General features: G+C 41.5%; 1 protein-coding gene and 1 pseudogene across 2 annotated transcripts in view; one reads left to right on the forward strand and one right to left on the reverse strand.

The window, feature by feature from the left end:
* The window catches only part of CRACD (capping protein inhibiting regulator of actin dynamics), a 128514-nt gene that overhangs the window by 104794 nt on the left and 4179 nt on the right, over positions 1–19541 (reverse strand). Inside the window, exon 1 of one of the 2 annotated variants that reach the window (XM_061145904.1) lies at positions 6966–6983. The exons of the other annotated variant lie outside the window; for it this stretch is intronic. The gene's annotated coding sequence lies outside the window, so the exon portion shown is untranslated. Of the gene's footprint in view, positions 1–6965; positions 6984–19541 lie in introns of those variants that run through there. 2 annotated transcript variants of the gene reach the window in all.
* On the forward strand, positions 4394–5252 carry LOC133058560 (large ribosomal subunit protein mL48-like; annotated as a pseudogene).

Genomic DNA, 19541 nt, shown 5'->3' on the forward strand with positions numbered 1-19541 from the left:
CTATTAGTGATCAAAAGCCTAAACCTTAACAGTGTGTTGGAAATGCTCAAATACCAAGAGAAACAGCATCACAACACAGGATACACAGCCATGAAGTTATTTCTTCACTTGAATAATTTCATGTTCACACACCACAGTAAGAATCACAGCACACTTCATCACACTGGGAGCAGCTTAAAGAGACAAAGCCATCTACTCTCAAATTTTTAAACAATGACATAGAACACTGTCATCATTAGTCATGAAAATATCTCAATGCTTAAAAAATCTAAAATAAAATGCACCAAGAATGACAAGAATTTGGTTAGAATGGGGAGTTTGAAGGATATTTTTCTCCTTTTCTTTAAATTCTTTAAATGGCATTTTATAATTTCATCATTTAAAAGTAAATCTTAATCCTGAACTTAGAGTGGTGATGGTTACACAACTCCATGAACATACTGAAAAACACAGAATTGTACAAGTTAAAAAGGTAAATTTTATGTGTGTATAATATCTCAATGAAGTTGTTTTTGTATAAGTAGAATTTTAAAGTTAAAATACCACACTGATTTTACTGTGAATCTAAAGCTGCTCTATAAAATATATTTAAAACAAAAAACCTTGAGTATTCTGTTCTCATTAATTTTATGTTGAAAATTCTAGAAGATGGTAGGATACATAAAAGCTACAGGGTGATAGGCCTCTTTGTAACCCCTTGTTCTTTATAATAATATCTGATGAGCAAGTGGAGTGGCTTCTTAGAGAATCAGTGAAAAGACTGTCAGCATATTCAAAAACGTCTGGGTGACTTTTACCCTAAGGCAACTTATAGATCCTGCAGAGAGTGGCCCTTGCTCCCATTATGCTTATCAGAAGTTAACAGTGTTGATACTGGAAGAAAGGCTCACAGAATCTTGAAGGCATTAGCCCTTGTGGCCCCCTTTGCCTGGCAAAGCAATAAAACTATTCTATTTCACCCCCACCCTCAAAAACATTGAGAGAGAGATAGCCATTCCTTCTCTTTCTATTCTGGCTGAACTTCTGGGGTACCAGCTGATGATTAATGAAAATTTCACTGTGCAGAAATATTTCATAGGAGAAAAAACATAAGTTTTAGGTTAATTAAAAAGCAGAAGAAAATAAATTAATTCTATTTATCACTAGCATAATGTAATGAATGAGAGCACTTCTGGGGGATGGCTATTCTTTTAGAACGTCCTAAATGAATGCGTAGCTCAGTCGATAAGGAAACTGCCTGCAATTCAGGAGACCCGGCTTTGATTCCTGGGTCGAGAAGATGCCCTGGAGAAGGAAATGGCAATCCACTCCAGTATTCTTGCTGGAGAATCCCATAGACAGAGGAGCCTGGCAGGCTACAGTCCACGAGGTCGCAAGAGTCGGACATAACTGAGCGACTAAAACACTACCACCAATGAATGCTAAGCCAGAAAGAAAGGAGAACTTGCAACAAATATTGCATCCAGGATGCTAATCAAGAAGCTGGAGTAATCATCAAGATACAAGTGAAACTGTTTCATTCTAATGAACTTGATAAAAATAGACTTCTGCATGTTTTAAAGTTTCTACTTTTAACATTTTAACATTATTTAAAGATAATGACAAAACTAAAATCCATTTTTATTCCCAGATCAAGCACGGGAACAAAAGGATATTTCCATGTTACGGTTGACTGGTCTCTGGAAAGAGTCACTACCTCCATCTTGGGAGTCTAAAAGTTAGAAACTTCACTTAGCTTTCAGTGACATGAAATCTGTTCTTGGAAGTTCAGAGGAAAGAATACTTCTTTCTGGAAGGAAACATGAGAAGTTCTCAGGGAACAAGGGATAAGTCCCACCAGTATTGGTTAGACTTCAAACTAAGGGCAGAAAGAAATGTGAGGTTCTCTCTAACCAAGCCTGTCCCTCATTTTCAAATGAACATATCATCAGAAGTATTTAGAGATTTAAACGGTGTTTGCCACAGAAGCTCAGCATTTCTTCTACTTTCAGTTTACCACCTTGACAACATTTCTGTGGAAGAACCTTATTCCAAGGCCGTTTTTTCAGATCATCTTCCCAAGACAGTGTATATTAGGGGAAGCATCTTTGTCTAGAAATAACTTCCTTTAGGATCTGTCTTGTCTGCTATGCCTCACGCTGTGGGGGCTGACCTCCCCAAAATGCCACTCTGCTTTGGAAGAGCTGAGAAGGGGCCCACCAAAACACAGACTAAATCCTGGAATTTGATAAAGTACAAGGGAATCCGCTTGATGCGTGAAAAATGTAGGAAACTTGACTAAACCTAAGTGATCTATTCCCAATCCAAATCAGGAAAGGAGGACGTCAAGGCTGGTATATGCAGAGTACATCATGCGAAACGCCAGGCTGGATTAAGCACAAGCTGGAATCAAGTGTGCTGGGAGAAATATCAATAACCTCACATATGCAGATAACACAATTCATGGCAGAAAGCAAAGAACTAAAGAGCCTGTTGATGAAGGTGAAAGAGCAGAGTGAAAAAGTTGGCTTAAAGCTCAACATTCAGAAAACTAAGATCATGGCATCTGGTCCCATCACTTCATGGCAAACAGATGGGGAACCAATGGAAACAGTGAGAGACTTTCTTTTTTGGGGCTCCAAAATCACTGCAGATAGTGATTTCAGCCGTGAAATTAAAAGACACTTACTCCTTGGAAGAAAAGTTATGACCAACCCAGACAGCATATTAAAGAGCAGAGACATTACTTTGCCAACAAAGGTCCGTCTAGTCAAAGCTATGGTTTTTCCAGTAGTCATGTATGGATGTGAGAGTTGGCCTATAAAGAAAGCTGAGCACCGAAGAACTGATGCTTTTGGACTTTGGTGTTGGAGAACACTCTTGAGAGTCCCTTGGACTGCAAGGAGATCCAACCAGTCAATTCTCAAGGAAATCAGGAAATCAGTCCTGAATATTCATTGGAAGGATTGATGCTGAAGCTGAAACTCCAGTACTTGGCCACCTGATGCAAAGAGCTGACTCTTCAGAAAAGACCCTGATGCTGGGAAAGATTGAAGGTGGGAGGAGAAGGGGAAGACAGAGGATGAGATGGTTGGATGGCATCACTGACTCGATGGATATGAGTTTTAAGTAAGCTCCGGGAGTGATGAACAGGGAAGCCTGGCATGCTGCAGTCCATGGTGTTGCAAAGAGTCAGACACGACTGAGTGAGTGAACTAAACGGAAAGTGATCTATGGCTGCTCAGGTTTTTCTACATTTGAATTGCCAATCAGCAGCATGAAAATTAGCACCCTAAGGTAACTCTCTGGCCTCATTTTAAAGTACATTATTTTCTCTATGCCATTTATTTCCCCCTTCAACTTTAAGGACAACAGTCTTCTATTCTGCGTTTTTTTTTTAAGTCAGCATGGAAAACAGACAAATGGTCTCTTTCCTTCCTGTGAACTATAAAGCCATGGCTCCAAGAAAAAAAAAAAAGATACGTGTGAAGTGACTTAGAGCGCAGTGCCTGGCACACAGTAGGTAATCAAAGCAACTCCAACAAGAACAGAATAAGAGCTCTTTTTATGACAATTTCATGGATCTGCTTTTTCACAGGTACTAAGCAGTTCAACAAATACTTTCTTTTTTTCTCCTTCCTATTCCTGTATTGGGCTTCCCTCGTGGCTCAGTTGGTAATGAATCTGCTTGCAACACAGAAGACCCAGGTTTGTCGGGAAGATCCCCTGGAGAAGGAAATGGCAACCCACTCCACCATTCTTGCCTGGAGAATCCCATGGACAGAGGAGTCTGGCAGGCTACAGTCCCTGGGGTCACAAGAGTTGGACGCTACTTAGCCACTAAACCACTACCATTCCTGTATTAAATACCACCCATACCTTGTCCACGAACAGAGAAATATCTTGCTGTGTTACAGAAGTGTAGGAATGAGATCATTACAGGTCTGTTTCTTTCCCAATTACAGGCTAGAGTCAAAGACCAACAATAGTATAAATTCCCTAAGGAGAAACTGACTTCTCTCAACTTTCTATCGAGGTTCACGGCCAATGCGCTGCACAATTTCTCATATCTCAAGGAAATAATAGCTTAAAACAGATAGGAGGTATACTGCCATTATCTATATGGTAGTATATATGCTTTTTTCCTAATCCAAAAATAGAACCTGGTTTATTTGGGGTTAAGATAACAGAAACTTGAGAAACCAATGCTTTTGGGACCTTCCAACTCAGGGATTGAACCTGAGTGAGTCTCCTGCATTATGGGTGGATTCTTTACCATCTGAGCCACACAGGGAAGCCCCTTTTATATTCCAGATAACAACAAATAACTGTAGAACTGTGTAGATGAATCACATAGCAAAGTGAAATTGTGATTTCTAGTGATGAAAGATAAAAAATAATGTTGTCGGCCACCAAGGATGAACGGAGCACTAGGAAAGGTGCTGTGTCTGAAGAATGACACCATTTTTAAGCAAGCCTTTTCCCTCCTGAGGTTCAGAACTTCAGGAGAGAATCCCATCTGTGCTGCAGGTGGCATTCTGTTGACCACCAGTCAGCACTACAGGTCAAAGCCCATGCATGGCATTGGAAGATACAAGCATCTAGTTAAGCCAGAAGAGCCCCAAAAGAAGGGAAAAGTGGAAGTGAGACCCATTAATCTGGGGACAGATTATGAATATGGGGCTTTAAACATTCACCTGATTGCATATGACATGGCCCTGACAGAGAGTTATGCCCAGTATGTTCACAACCTTTGCAATCATCTCTCCATTAAAGTCGAGGAAAAGTTATGCGATGCCCACCAAAACCATGGAGGTGTTGCAGCTTCAGGACCAAGGCAACAAAATGTTACTGGACTCAGTTCTTACCACCCATGAGCGAGTGGTTCAGATCAGCGGTTTGAGTGATATGTTTGCAGAGATTTTCTTGGGAATTCCAAAGCAATCTTCCTGAAGGAGTCAAATTGTCAGTGAGGGAGCACACTGAAGAAGACTTCAAGGGAAGGTTCAAAGCTTGGCCAGAACTGGAAGAACTGTTAGCCAAGTTGAACTAGCTCATTGCAGACCCTTTGATGCCTTTCAACACTGGTGATATTGAGTGGCAAGGGGAAGAGCTTCCTGGGTGGCCAGAGTTGAGCAGGAGACCCTGACCCTCAACATCACAAGTACCCATCTCCACTGCCAGGAGCGTCTCCTCTCCTTGCTTACCAATTGTCACCACTTTTCTTTGAGCCAACCCTGGGTATCCTCCATCTAATAAAAAGCTGCTGCTGAAGGAAAAAAAAAAAGAAATAATGTTGTCAACTGAATCAGCTGATCAAGAAAAATAAAATATATGTCCTAAAAATTTTTTTTTTACCCTATACAATAAGGAAATAGGGAGAGCTCATAGACTTTGTATTTCCCTAGAGATGCAGTAAAAGCTTCACAGTCTGAGTCACAGAAAGGTACTCTCAGGACAGGCTTTCACAAACACACTAAAGCCATGTTGGCCCAAGGGTGTGTGTTGAGGAGGAAAAGGAAGGGACGTTTAGTGCAGGCATCACGCAGAATGTTTTCCAAAGTTCTCCCTTGCCCTGGTTTAGATTTCTATTTTCTCACAAAGAAAAATATATAAACATCTCAATACGCTATTTTCAACCTAACTAATTTTTTTAAAGGGAGAGAAAACTGCTCTGGATAAAATAAAATGAAAACATTGAACAACCCAGGACATGAACCAGCAAGGATCGACTAGTATACACATATCATTTTTCTGTCAAGGAAGGTAGGGTAAATCCAATTGTTGGTAGTTTCCATGTAATTCATTTGAAGGAATTTTGAGGGGGAAAAAAGAGAGGAAATGTAAGTTGAAAATCAAAATGTTCTGATTACCAGTAACAAAAACATGTATTTTAGGGTTCATTCAATGCACTATATTATAATGCTTCCGAGGTGGCAGTAATTGTAAACAATCTGCCTGCCAATGCAGAAGACGCAAGAGGCACAGGTTCAATCCCTGGGTCAGGAGGATCCCCTGGACTAGGAAGTGGCAACCCATTCCAGTATTATTGCCTGGAAAATCCCATGGACAGAGGAGCCTGGTGGGCTACAGTCTGTGGGGTCCCAAAGAGTCAGACATGACTTAGCGACTAAGCTGAGCAAAGCAGGCTGAAGGAAGAGGTTAAGTAAATATTATCCCTATCAGTATCAAAATTTTTAAACATTAAAGCATTTTGAACAGAAACTTTATCTCTAATAAATAATACATTGTGTAGAATATAAATTAAAGTCTTGATGTCTCAGGGCTATTACTATTAACCTCAGATGCAATAACTTGAAGAGAAACTAAAGTAGACAGGATGGTCTGTCTCTATCAGTGGCCCTTCTGCCTTAAAACATTTTTGTGCCTATTTCAAAATAAGTTTTCTGCCTCCTTCTTTCACGAGTTTAACTGTCTCTTCTTATTAGGTTGTGTGTGTGTGAGTCACTTAGTTGTGTCCAAATTGTTACAACCCCATGGGCTGTAGCCCACCAGGCTCCTCTGTCCATTGGATTTCTCAGGCAAGAATACTGAAGTGGCTTGCCACGCCCTCCTCCAGGGGATCTTCCTGACACAGGGATCGAACCCACGTCTCTTATGTCTCCTGCACTGGCAGATGGGTTCTTGACCTCTAGGGCCATCTGGGAAGCCCTCTTATTAGGTTGCTGCGGCTGCTTGTGCCTGTGAGATAGGAAATTAGATCATCCAGTATGATAAGATTATATGCAGAGAGAATCACTAGGTGCTGAGGGAAAGGCTAGGAAGGTCCCCCAGGAGTTTAGAGGATGAATGGCTCCGGTTCTGCGGCCTTTGCTTTGCTCACTTACATCTGGGTGTTTCTCTGTGTCCCACACAGTTGAGGTTATTGTATGGATTATTTGTAGCTAAATCCACTAAAAACAATAGGGAAGAGATGGCTTCTGTCTCTTTAATTTGCAACTCAGAGTCGCCACTTGGTACCATACCTGAAACATTAGCACTCAGAGACTCAGTACGGACATTCTGTGTAAGTGTAAGTTCCTCCATGGCCAAGGTTTTGTTAAACGTTACTGAAATAGAAAGTATAGCATACAGACTATGAGCACAAAGTTTACGACACTGGAAAAAAACAGTGGCCCACACTTATATTACCAATTCTGTTCTATGTCTTCCACTTCAGTGAAAGAAAACACATTACCGTTCGTCATGTTGATGCATATGATATGTAATAAAATGGAAGAGATGGAGGAGACAAAGTAATACCTGTAATAAAACCCTGAAATTATTATTGCATTTCACAGTCCACAAAACTGCACATTCAGTGAATTACAGTCTCCATCAAATTGCTGACCCCTGCCCCCAGGGAGAAATTTACTGTATTCCTCATACCTGAAAAGGAAAGGCAGGATTAGCTCAGGGATGTTTTCTCTTTTAGTAGTAATAAAGTCAATGTTTATTCTGGGTAAAACGACATAATTTCCAAACTATGCCTAAGAAAAATATATCTTGCCAAATATACAGCTTTCTCACATCTCATCTCTTCTATTTCAAAAGCTCATGAATACCCAAGATTTGTTATTATAAGATCTGTTATTATAAATCTAATTTCTCATAATATTTTTAGGATAAGAGAACAGGTTTAAAAAACATCATCATCTTCTTCTTTTATTCCTGTATTATTTCCCAGGTAATTCAGAAGTGTTTACCTTGTAGAGATTATTTATTAGAGAAAAAATTTTCCTGGCTTGACAAACTAAGGCAAAAATCATTTTTTGAAATGTTTGCATTTATATAAGGTCAATTTTTATCCTCCTACTTTCCCAGCTATAACACATTTCCATTTTAAGTTCTGTTTCTTTAGAAAAATTAAGTTCCATGAGTTTTTCTGGCTTATGCCCACCGGTTCCTTTGGCAACTATCTCTCTACTTGGTATAAGTAATCAACTATGTACGTGCTCAGTCACTTCAGTCATGTCTCACTCTTTGAGACCCATCAGAGACTGTAGCCCACCAGGCTCGTCTCTCCATGGGAGTCTACAGACAAGAATACTGGAGTGGGCTGCGACGCCCTCCTCCAGGGTATCCTCCCAACCCAGGGACTGAACCCGCATCTTCTGTGTCTCCTGAATTGCAGGCGGATTCTCTACCCACTGAGCTACTTGGGAAGCCCATGTAACCACCTAAATTGTCTTAGTATCAAAATGTCTTTTATATCTTTTTACCTTTATTGAACTTTTTCAAATTCCAATCACATTTTTGAAGCATTCATTTCTCTGCGCTTCCATAAAATTCTTTGTTATTTGTACAGTTTTTATCAGCTGTTTCTTATAACATTCTGTCATGAGGCATTTGCACATCTTTCCCCTGCATATTAAAGCCATGTTGTGATTATACCCCCTTCTATGCCTTGAAGCTCCCACATCACAGTGGCTGCGTTAAGCAAGTTAAACATCCTCCCTACTTTTACATCCCAGTATGAAGTGTTTTCTTAAAACTCAAAATACACTCTTCACGACCCACGTTGCTCACAAAAAATCTCAGGTAGAAAGATGAAACTGAATGTTTTTCTTACACATTTCCTCAACACTACAACACAAATCTCTAAAGTTATTACTTCCATCCCTCTCTTAAGGTTACTGAATTTATTGATAAAACAATCAGTCTCAACTTAAATGTCATCTCTCTACCGAGACTAGTCCAGATGTATCCAAGCTGGTCAAACCACAGGAGGAAGTCAAACCATTTTCAGAGCACTACTTCTATCCCCCATGGTTTTACTTTTCATTGTGATTATCTTTAAAACATAAGCTATAATATTAACAGTTCTTTATTCAATTTTGATTCCTTTTATGCACCTCTTAGCTGCTTCTTTAGCTTCACGACTCTGTTCATGGTAGCCTTAAATTCCATCATCACTGAACAACTGGATATTCTGAAGCTTCACTCCTTTCTTCTTTGGCACCACTGTCATATTGCTATAAATGACACAATATTGCTTTTGAACGCAATTTCCTGGGACTGACTTACAAAAGTCCTCTGGTAGATGACCTGGAATCAGATACATGCTTTCTTTCATAGGCTCTATTGGTATACTGCAAAGCATAATCTACCCAACCTATGTGAAATGTTAGGACAAGATTGGGAAAATGCATCAATATAGTTGACACATGCAAATGTGTTTCTCATCCTGTTATGCCTACCCACACTGACTTTTACAGTGCTCACAATGGTATATTTTCCCATTTAATCCAAGTCCTCTACTACTTACTGAACGCCCATGAAGCCCACAAAATGGAACTACACAAATTGGGGAGAGAAAAGAGGCATAAGTCATATTCTGTCCTCAGAAAATTCATAATCTCAACAGAGGCAGGATAGAGAATGCTCCAACTGGAATACAAAAATGACAAAACTTGTCTTCCTAATCTTCTAAGGAAAACATAGTAGCCTGTGAGAATTCTTTGATTTAGTAATTGCCAATTTAATTATTTGCAAGTGATTCCTTAAGATTATGCATGCAACAGTGGGTATACAACAACATATGAAATTTAGTTGAAGAATGATTCTCATAACTTAATATCAACATCAGAATCTCAATATACTTTTGTTTTTCTCTATTGATAGTGCATATGTTGTTGTTGTTGTTTTTGATGGAATACTTTGGTATAACTGTAGTAAAATGAACACTTTGAGAATGAAGAAAATCTCTAGACATCTCCTTTGAAAATCTCAACATACCACACTCTTTCTCTTTTCTCATACACTCCTCCCTTGTCAGCTTTTTCAAACATAATTTCCTTTCCATCATACAGGAAGGGACTAACTTTGCAACCATTTTACTTGGTGATCAACAAACATTATGACAATATGCCAAATTACATGTGCGGGCTGGGGACTCAAAGATTAATGAGACAATGTCCTTGCCTTGGAGGAACTTGGTGTCTTATGAGACAATGTTGTCTGTGTGGGCTGAAGGGAGGCTGATATTAATCAGTTTTACACTGCTCCCTCCTAATGCCTGATATGTAATTCTGTATGAAGTTTCAAAGATCTTTCATGGCTATATTTCGTAAGAAAAGTCCAGTTTTTTGACACTAGGAAAATCATTCTAGTTATGTGAAATCAAGTAGCTTCCTTAGGTAACCTGATTTTCTTTGCACAGGACAGTGTTTATGGGTTTACTCCCCACAAAGTCTTTTAAAACATGACACATTTCAGACTTCAATTCATAATTCTATTGTTTGGTCAGCTTTTTTTTCCATCTCTAGTTTGATTTTTAGAAACATCTGGCTGGGGTATAGTTGCCTTACAATGCTATATTAGTTCCTGTTGTACAGAAAAGTGAATCAGCTTATGTTTACCTATATCCCCTCTTCTTTGGATTTCCTCCCCATTGAGGTCACCATAGAAACCACAGAGCGCTGAGTGGAGTTCCCTGTGTCATGCGGCAGGTTCTCATCAGCTATCTATTTTATATACAGCATCAACATGTACATATGTCAACCTCCCGATTCATCTCACCTCCACTTTCCCCTCACTGGTGTCCATGCTTCTCCTCCACATCTGTGTCTCTGCCTACTTTGCAAACAGCTGCATCTGTACCAGTTTTCTAGATTCTACATACATACGTTAATATATGATATTTTTGCTTTTCTCTTTCTGACTTCACTTTGTAATAGTCTTGAGGTCCATTTACATCTCTGCAAATGGCACAATTTCATTCCCTTTTATGACTGAGTAATATTCCACTGTATATTTCTAGTCTTCCTCATAGTCAGCTTCTTCCCACAAGTCTTCACACCTTACCAAGCTTCTCATGTACCATGTTTCTGGTTTACCATTTGCATCACACCCTACTTAGTGACGATAACACTGGATAGATGTTACTGACGTCTCTGGGGCAGTGGGTAAGACATGGTTAAAAACAAGACTACCAGAAGAGTATAGCTTCCTGTACAGAGAATAAACTCAGTGCAAAATCATGTATAACAGGTTCACATTTGTAAACAGTTTAAAAGATCATGGAAAACTCTGAAGGGAAAAATAATCCTAGTGGACAGTCCTATCACAAAATTTGTCTGATGTACTGTGAAGACGAGGGCTATATACCTGGGACTGTGAGAGAAGAGTTTAGGCAGATTTGGGTGTAGGATGGCTGTCAGTGATTTTTACTGTCATAACTGCTGATGTTACTATACACAGAGTTCACAGTTTATCCTTGATTGTGTATTGCAGATGTGAACTTGTTTTGCATCACAACTCAAAATTCACTTTCCTTTAGAAATAATGGTAGAGGTGGTGGTGGGTATTCCATCCAGTTCTCTGTCGAGGAATGAAAGGTTTATTCCCCTAACTGCCGCAGACACAGGAACCCCAGAGACGGTGACCTTTTGGTCTCCAGAACCTGTGAATGTGCTACCTTCTGTGCACTGGAACTTTGCAGAGGTGATTAAATTAAGGGCATTGTGACATGAAGAGTATCCCATGGGAAGGATTTTCCAGGTGGGCCCAATGCAAACACAAGTACCTTTATAAGCAGGAGGAAGGCGTGTCAGGGGTCATAGGAAGAGATGTGATGACAGAAGCAGACATCAGAGAGGGAGAGAGACTGGAACATGAGACTGAAGGCAAGCAGAATATGCCACCCTAAAGTATGCCATCTGGGCACACTGATTACTTTGAGTTAAAGTTACTTGGGAAAGAGACAGTGCAAAAAGGGCACTTTGACCTTCGCGTGTCGCCCTTAAAAATGGGAAATAAGTCTCCCATGTGAAAGGTATCCTCCCTGGGGGATAGAAGGCATCCTTCTCACCAGACATGGGGAATTCAAGACCAAGAAGGCTGTGCAAAGAAAACTTGTTATTTCTTCACTAATTTACTACCCCAAGCCCAAACCTCTTTGTTTTGTCAAGGTTGCACAAATTTATTGTTCCTTTGTCTAAGAGGTATAAAAACTTCCTACTTTGGTGATTTCTTTGAGTTTCATATTTTCATGTATATATGGGACCCCCATATATACAAAATTAAATTTGCTTTTCTCCTGTTAATCTATCATAGCTTCCCAGGTGGTGCTGGTGGTAAAGAACCCACCTGCCAATGCAGGAGACAGAAGAGATGAAGGTTCGATTCCTGGGTCGGGACGATCCCCTGAAGAAGGAAATGGCAACCCACTCCAGTGTTCTTGCCTGAGAAATCCCATGGACAGAGGAACTTGGTGGGCTACAATTCATGGGGTCGTAAATAGTCAAACATGACTGAGTGACTCAACAACAGTCTTTCATATGGCAATTTAATTATCAGGTTAGCCAAAGAACCTAGAAGGGAAAAACAGAAAAACTTTCCATCCTTACACTACATTGCCAGCTTTGAAGATGGAAGAAGAGGCCTTGAGTCAAGGAAGACAGACACCTCTAAAAGCTAGAAAAGGCAAGGAAAGTGATTCTCCCCTCAAGCTTACAGAAGGAACACAGCCTTACTGCCTCATTTTAGACTCTGAAACTAAAACTCCTCAATGCTTACAACGTGAGAAGTCCCACAGTAAGAATCCTGTTTAAAACTTTGTTAGAATTTCCCAAAAGTTTTTAACCATAGACGTTTTAAGAATTCTTTTTTAAACATTCTTCAGAATAGTTGTTCGTGAAACATACTTTGGGAAACACTGGTATAAGGATTTACGCTATGGATTATGGTATCTGGAAAGGATGAAGACATTCTTGGATACATTTATCGAGATGGAAATTCCATCCATTGACTCCATTTAGTGAATTATTACCAAGTATCTGTGATGGATTTATGTTGAGACGGCTATTGGGATGAGAGAAGAGGGAATGATGAGGGAAGAGGAGATGAGATATATACAAAGACATAAAGAAAATCTCACTGACTCCATGGGAAATATATTTAGTAGGAGGTATGTCAGACACGACTGAGCGACTGAACTGAACTGAATTGATGAGATATTTACCAAAAAATTATAAACCAAGTAGAAAATGTTAAGTTTTGAGTGTGTATGGGTGGATGAAGTGCTGTGGATGTTTGGAGGAAGAAAAAAAAACACTTCTGGGAAGAGTGGGAGGTGTCAGAATGAATTATGAAAGACCTGGCATTTGGATTTGAAGTCCTTTAAGCACAGCTTTCCTGGAACTCTCTTGCTTTCTCGATGATCCAGCAGATGTTGGCAATTTGATCTCTGGTTCCTCTGCCTTTTCTAAAACCAGCTTGAACATCTGGAAGTTCACAGTTCACATATCGTTGAACCCTGGCTTGGAGAATTTTGAGCATTACTTTACTAGCGTGTGAGATGAGTGCAATTGTGCGGTAGTTTGAGCATTCTTTGGCATTGCCTTTCTATGGGATTGGAATGAAAACTGACCTTTTCCAGTCCTGTGGCCACTGCTGAGTTTTCCACATTTGCTGGCATATTGAGTGCAGCACTTTCATAGCATCATCTTTCAGGATTTGAAATAGCTCAACTGGAATCCCATCACTTCCACTAGCTTTGTTCACATTGATGCTTTCTAAGGCCCACTTGACTTCACATTCCAGGACGTCTGGCTCTAGGTGAGTAATCATACCATCATGATTATCTGGGTCGTGAAGATCTTTTTTGTACAGTTCTGTGTATTCTTGCCACCTCTTCTTAATATCTTCTGCTTCTGTTAGGTCCATACCATTTCTGTCCTTTATCGAACCCATCTTTGCATGAAATATTCCCTTGGTATCTCTAATTTTCTTGAAGAGATCTCTAGTCTTTCCCATTCTGTTGTTTTCCTCAACTGCTTTGCATCTATTTCTGCTTTATTGACTATGCCAAAGCCTTTGACTGTGTGGATCACAATAAACTGTGGAAAATTCTGAAAGAGATGGGAATACCAGACCACCTGACCTGCCTCTTGAGAAACCTGTATGCAGGCCAGGAAGCAACAGTTAGAACTGGACATGGAACAACAGACTGGTTCCAAATAGGAAAAGGAGTACGTCAAGGCTGTATATTGTCACCCTGCTTATTTAACTTATATGCAGAGTACATCATGAGAAATGCTGGGCTGGAAGAAGCACAAGCTGGAATCAAGATTGCCGGGAGAAATATCAATAACCTCAGATGTGCATATGACACCACCCTCATGGCAGAAAGTGAAGAGGAACGAAAGAGCCTCTTGATGAAAGTGAAAGAGGAGAGTGAAAAAGTTGGCTTAAAACTCAACATTCAGAAAACTAAGATCATGGCATCTGGTCCCATCACTTCATGGGAAATAGATGGGGAAACAGTGGAAAAAGTGGCAGACTTTATTTTTTTGGGCTCCAAAATCACTGCAGATGGTGATTGCAGCCATGAAATTAAAAGATGCTTACTCCTTGGAAGGAAAGTTATGACCAACCTAGGTAGCATATTAAAAAGCAGAGATTACTTTGCCAACAAAGGTCCGTCTAGTCAAGGCTATGGTTTTTCCAGTGGTCATGTATGGATGTGAGAGTTGGACTGTGAAGAAAGCTGGGTGCTGAAAAATTGATGCTTTTGAACTGTGGTGTTGGAGAAGACTCTTGAGAGTCCCTTGGACTGCAAGGAGATTCAACCAGTCCATCCTAAAGTAGATCAGTCCTGAGTGTTCATTGTAAGGACTGATGCTGAAGCTGAAATTCCAATACTTTGGCCACCTCATGCGAAGAGTTGATTCATTGGAAAAGACCCTGATTCTGGGAGGGATTGGGGGCAGGAGGAGAAAGGGACGACAGAGGATGAGATGGCTGGATGGCATCACCAACCCGATGGACATGAGTTTGGGTGAACTCCTGGAGTTGGTGATGGACAGGGAGGCCTGGTGTGCTGCAATTCATGGGGTTGCAAAGAGTCGGACACGACTGAGCGACTGAACTGAACTGAACTGAAGCACAGCTAGGCTGATGACTGGAAAAGCGAGAGAAGAGGGAAGTTTGGGTGAGCAACCTTACCTATAACAAGTGGTGCCCAACTCAAGAATCACATAAGGGACTTTCCTGGTGGTCCAGTGGTAAAGAATCTGCCTTCCAGTGTAGGGAACGCAGGTTCGGTCCAGGAAGATTCCACATGCCGCAGGACAACTAAGCCTGTGTGTGCTGCAACTACTGAGCCCTTGCTCTAGAGTCTGTGCTCGGCAACATTCGAGAAGCCACCGCAGTGAGCTCACACAGCGGCTAGAGAAAGCACATGCACAGCAACAAAGACCCAGTGCAACTAAAGATAAATAAATATTTTTCAAAAGGAACTGTGTGGGGAAGGCAAGATGAGCTTTGCTAAGTGACATCCTCATCTGTGTAATCATCAGAATTATAAATCGGGGTTCCAGTCCTAGCAAAATTCTTGAGTTTCACAAAACACTGAAATTTATCATAGATAAATGAAAATAAAATGATAGAGGCCCTTAAAATACATGAATATATATAACCAAATAATAAATGCTCCTTTTAGATAAATGCTCCTTTTGGGGGTATTTTTCTGCGTGGAAAGGACTTTCTGAGGTTTCTTAAAATATATTAAAAACTTGAAACATAAAAACTGTCAAGTTTAGACTAAAGATGCTCTTCTGGTAAATCTTCTGGTGGTGAGTATGGCTCTCTTCACTGTTCCCTGGGCCTTGAAACTTCTAAATTTCAGTTTAGGGATGTCCCTGGTAGTCCAGTGTTTAAGACTGCCCTCTCACTGTCGAGGGCCCGGGTTCGATCCTTGGTCAGGGAAATAAGATCCCACAAGCCACAAGGAGTAGCAAAAAATAGATAAATTTTAAAAACTTCAGGGTTAGAGTCAGCTGTGTCAAAAAGTGTCGATGTCAACTCTGTGTGCAAGGAAGATCTGCTTCAATAGTAACGGGCAGAAGAGGAGCACTTCTGGGCTGATGTTCACTTCCTGTTTGGTGTGGATTCTGGGCTTCCCTGGGGGCTCAGACAGTGAAGAATCCACTTGCAATGTGGGAGGCCTGGGTTCAATCCCTGGGTTGGGAAGGCTCCCTGGAGGAGGGCATGGCAGCCCACTCCAGTATTCTTGCCTGGAGAATCCCATGGACAGAGAAGCCTGGCGGGCTATAGTCCTTGGGGTCGCAAAGAGCTGGACGCGACTGAGTGACTAAGCACAGCATTAGGCTCTTTAGGAGCAGAAAGTCTCTCCCCTTGGGTCTCTTTAAGTCTCCACTCCAGAGCAGTGCAGGCATTCTCTGGGCGTGTTTGCTACGATGGTGAAAGGATCACTAGAGTGAAATCTTGGCTCCAACTCAAACTCGTTTAGGAAATGAAATTCTTAATATTTAATATTTCAATAAGGAAAAGGAAGATGAAAGCAAGTTGCACTGTAGGGGTGAGGAAGTCAACAGACTTTCTTTTCTTTGGTGGGAGAGGGGCTTTAGCCCCTAGAGGAAACCAGCTTTGTCACTTTCTGGAAAGGTACCTGGACTGTCGCAGTTGTTGTTTAGTCACTCAGCCGCGTCCGACACTTTGTGACTCCATGGACTATAGCCCGACAGGCTCCTCTATCCATGGAATTCTCCAGACAAGAATACTGGAGTGATTTGCCATTTCCTTCTCCAGGGGATCTTCCCAACCTAGGGACTGAACTCCTGTCTCTTGGCAGGTGAGTTCTTTACCACTGAGACACCAGGGAAGCCCATACTTAATCCCAGGACTTGATCCAAAGCTCCTGGCAAATCAAGCAGAATCACTTGCTTCATTTGAAATTTCATTAAAGAAAGAAAAGGGCAGGATTAGAGGATCACCTCCCAAGAAACATTCACGCAGGTGTGACCTCAGAAGACTGGGCACCCCCCTTGTTTGTCTGGCAAACACCTTCTCATCTTTCAAGACAGCTCCAGTGACACCTCCAGGAGGCCCGCTGGCTGCCTTTGGCAGTTGTTGACTCTGCCCCATGTGCTTCCAGGCACTTTGTGCAAAATTCGCTCAAATATCACTAACTGTATTTTATCCAGTTATCTGTTTACATATCTGAGTTCAATTCAATAAATTTCTGCTAGGGCAATGCTATCAATAGAATCAAAGGCTTAAAGGCAGGAAGGACTCTGGCCTTTGGAAGCTACTTCCTACTATGAGAGATGGACAAATACACAGCTGCTTACGTCCTCTGTAACAGTAGAACAGGAAACAAAAGAGAGAAAATAAGAAGGGAGTGACCAGGAACTCCTGGGTGGCAGGGTCTCATTTCACATCCTTAGCGCTTAAAATATGCTTGTTCCTTGGAAGAAAGCTATGACAAACCTAGACAGTGTATTAAAAAGCAGAGACATCACTTTGCCAAAGATTCGTATAGTCAAAGCTATGGCTTTTCCAGTAGTCATGTACGGATATGAGCGTTGGACCATAAAGAAGGCTGAATGCCAAAGAATTGATGTTTTTGAATTGTGGTGCTGGAAAAGACTCTTGAGAGTCCCCTGGACAGCAAGGAGATCAAACCAATCAATTCAAAAGGAAATCAACCCTGAATATTCATTAGAAGGACAGATGCTGAAGCTGAAGCTCCAAAACTTTGGCCACCTGATGTGAAGAGCCCACACACTGGAAAAAAGCCTGATGCTGGGAAAGACTGAGGGCAGGAGAAGAGGGTGACAGAGGATGAGATGGTTGGATGGCATCATCAACTCAATGGACATGAGTTCGAGAAAGCTCCGGGAGATGGTAAAGAACAGGGAAGCCTGGCGTGCTGCAGTCCACAGGGTCATGAAGAGTTGGACTGAAGAACAACAACAAAAGTCCTTAGCACAGGGTCTGGTGCATAACAAGCTCCTTACAGGTGAATGGAGGGAGGGAGACGGGGAGAGAGGAGAGAAGGAGGGAGGGTGGGAGAGAAGGGAGCGGGAATCAACAAAAATGCTCCACCCCAGCCCTGTCATTGCTGGACCCTATCAAATCCATCAGCTACTCTAAAGTGGAATTTTCAGGCTCCCAGAAAAAATATCTCAGAGCAGGCAGTCAATGATTCAATCTCACCTAGCACATAAAACAGTACATGATAATCACCATTGGTGCAGACGAGTCATCATTTGTCCCATATTTAACTGTCATCCCACAGAACACATTAGTTGTTACTGGTTATTTAGTTGTTACTAGTTAGACCCTAGGGGGTCTACAGAAAAGAAACTTTCATTCACTAAACCACTAGCACTACATCAATTTCCTTCTTGGATTCCGCATTATTAGACCAGCAGGCTCTTTTGCTCCCATAAAAGGATTTAGCTAGGATTTTTGTCCCCTTAGAACCTTGTCTGCCATCCGGTTCCCCATTTCTCTGCCAGCTTCATCTGTGCAGCTCATCTTGGATTACGTCCGGCAGATGGAGAGAGGCATCTTATTTCAAGCCTCTGCTGTCTGCATCCCAGAGCCCTCTTGGGCAGCCTCTATTTCTTCAGGGAGGGAAGGGAGGAGGGAGGATGAGCAGCCTCCCTAAGAGAGGAGAGTGTAAAGTATTTCTCAAATTTTCGTCTTCAACAGCTAGTATCATTTTACTCCCTGGGGGGAGGCTATGCTTTGTTGTTCAGGCCAGCAATATAATCTCTAGTATCCTGATGCCAAAATATCAATTACAGGTTCATTTGGATAATGGGATAAATTGGTGTCCAGATCGCTACACAAGACATAAACTGGAGATGCTGCTGGAAGGAATTGAGAGTCAAGATAGATGTGAATAAGGTAAAGTCCAATTCTTCATATCCTTGCAAAGTCAATAACTTCATTCTCAGCTGTTACTTGGCTCATAAGCTCACCAGCAACCAAGGTGAAGTAGATATTCCCGAAGAGGTCTTCTTAGGTCCTAATTAGAAATTTTCATTTTCCCAGAGCATTTCAGCTATCCGAGGGCAATGCTAGGAGCAGACTGAAAGAAATAAATGACTTGTAACAGAAAACAAATGTTTCACCAGACACAGAAAGAATATTGCATGATGCCATTTATACGAAATAGCTAGAACAGGTAAACCCCTAGAGCCTGGTGGCTCAGATGGCAAAATATCTGCCTGCAGTGCAGGAGACCTGGATTCAATCCCTGCATTAAGAAGATCCCCGAGAGAAAGGAATGGCCACCTACTCCAGCATTCCTGCCTGGAGAATCCCGTGGACAGAGGAGCCTGGCGGGCTACAGTCCATGGGGTTGCAAAGAGCCATTTCCAGTGTTTGTCACCCTTTAGTCTTTCTTAGAGAAACTCCAGCATTTTGCCATGATGTCTGTTTCAGGGAAGTACTTTTAACCACTGACCCCTGATCTGCCTGGTCCTTCATCATCATCACCATCAGCAGCAGCAGCAGCGAGAGCGACTGCCCACCTGCGGTTACCTGTGTGGCTGGAGAATCTCGAGCCGAGCGGGCACCCGTGCTCACAAGCCCCCTGCCCCCTCCCAGAGCTGTGTGACCAAGCTGCGCTCTGGGGAGTGGCCTTCTGTGGTGGTGACGTCAAAGGCCAGGGGTTGTTTCCGTTTAGCATTAAAATATGAAGACACTGCTCTTTCCACACACTCTCAGGATCACAGATCATCAATTTTAACAAAGAGCAGAAGCATCTTTGGAAGAAAGACAGTTTTTCCCCACTTCTTTTT

This window comes from Dama dama, chromosome 6 (assembly GCF_033118175.1).
Source record: "Dama dama isolate Ldn47 chromosome 6, ASM3311817v1, whole genome shotgun sequence".
Lineage (NCBI taxonomy): Eukaryota > Metazoa > Chordata > Mammalia > Artiodactyla > Cervidae > Dama > Dama dama.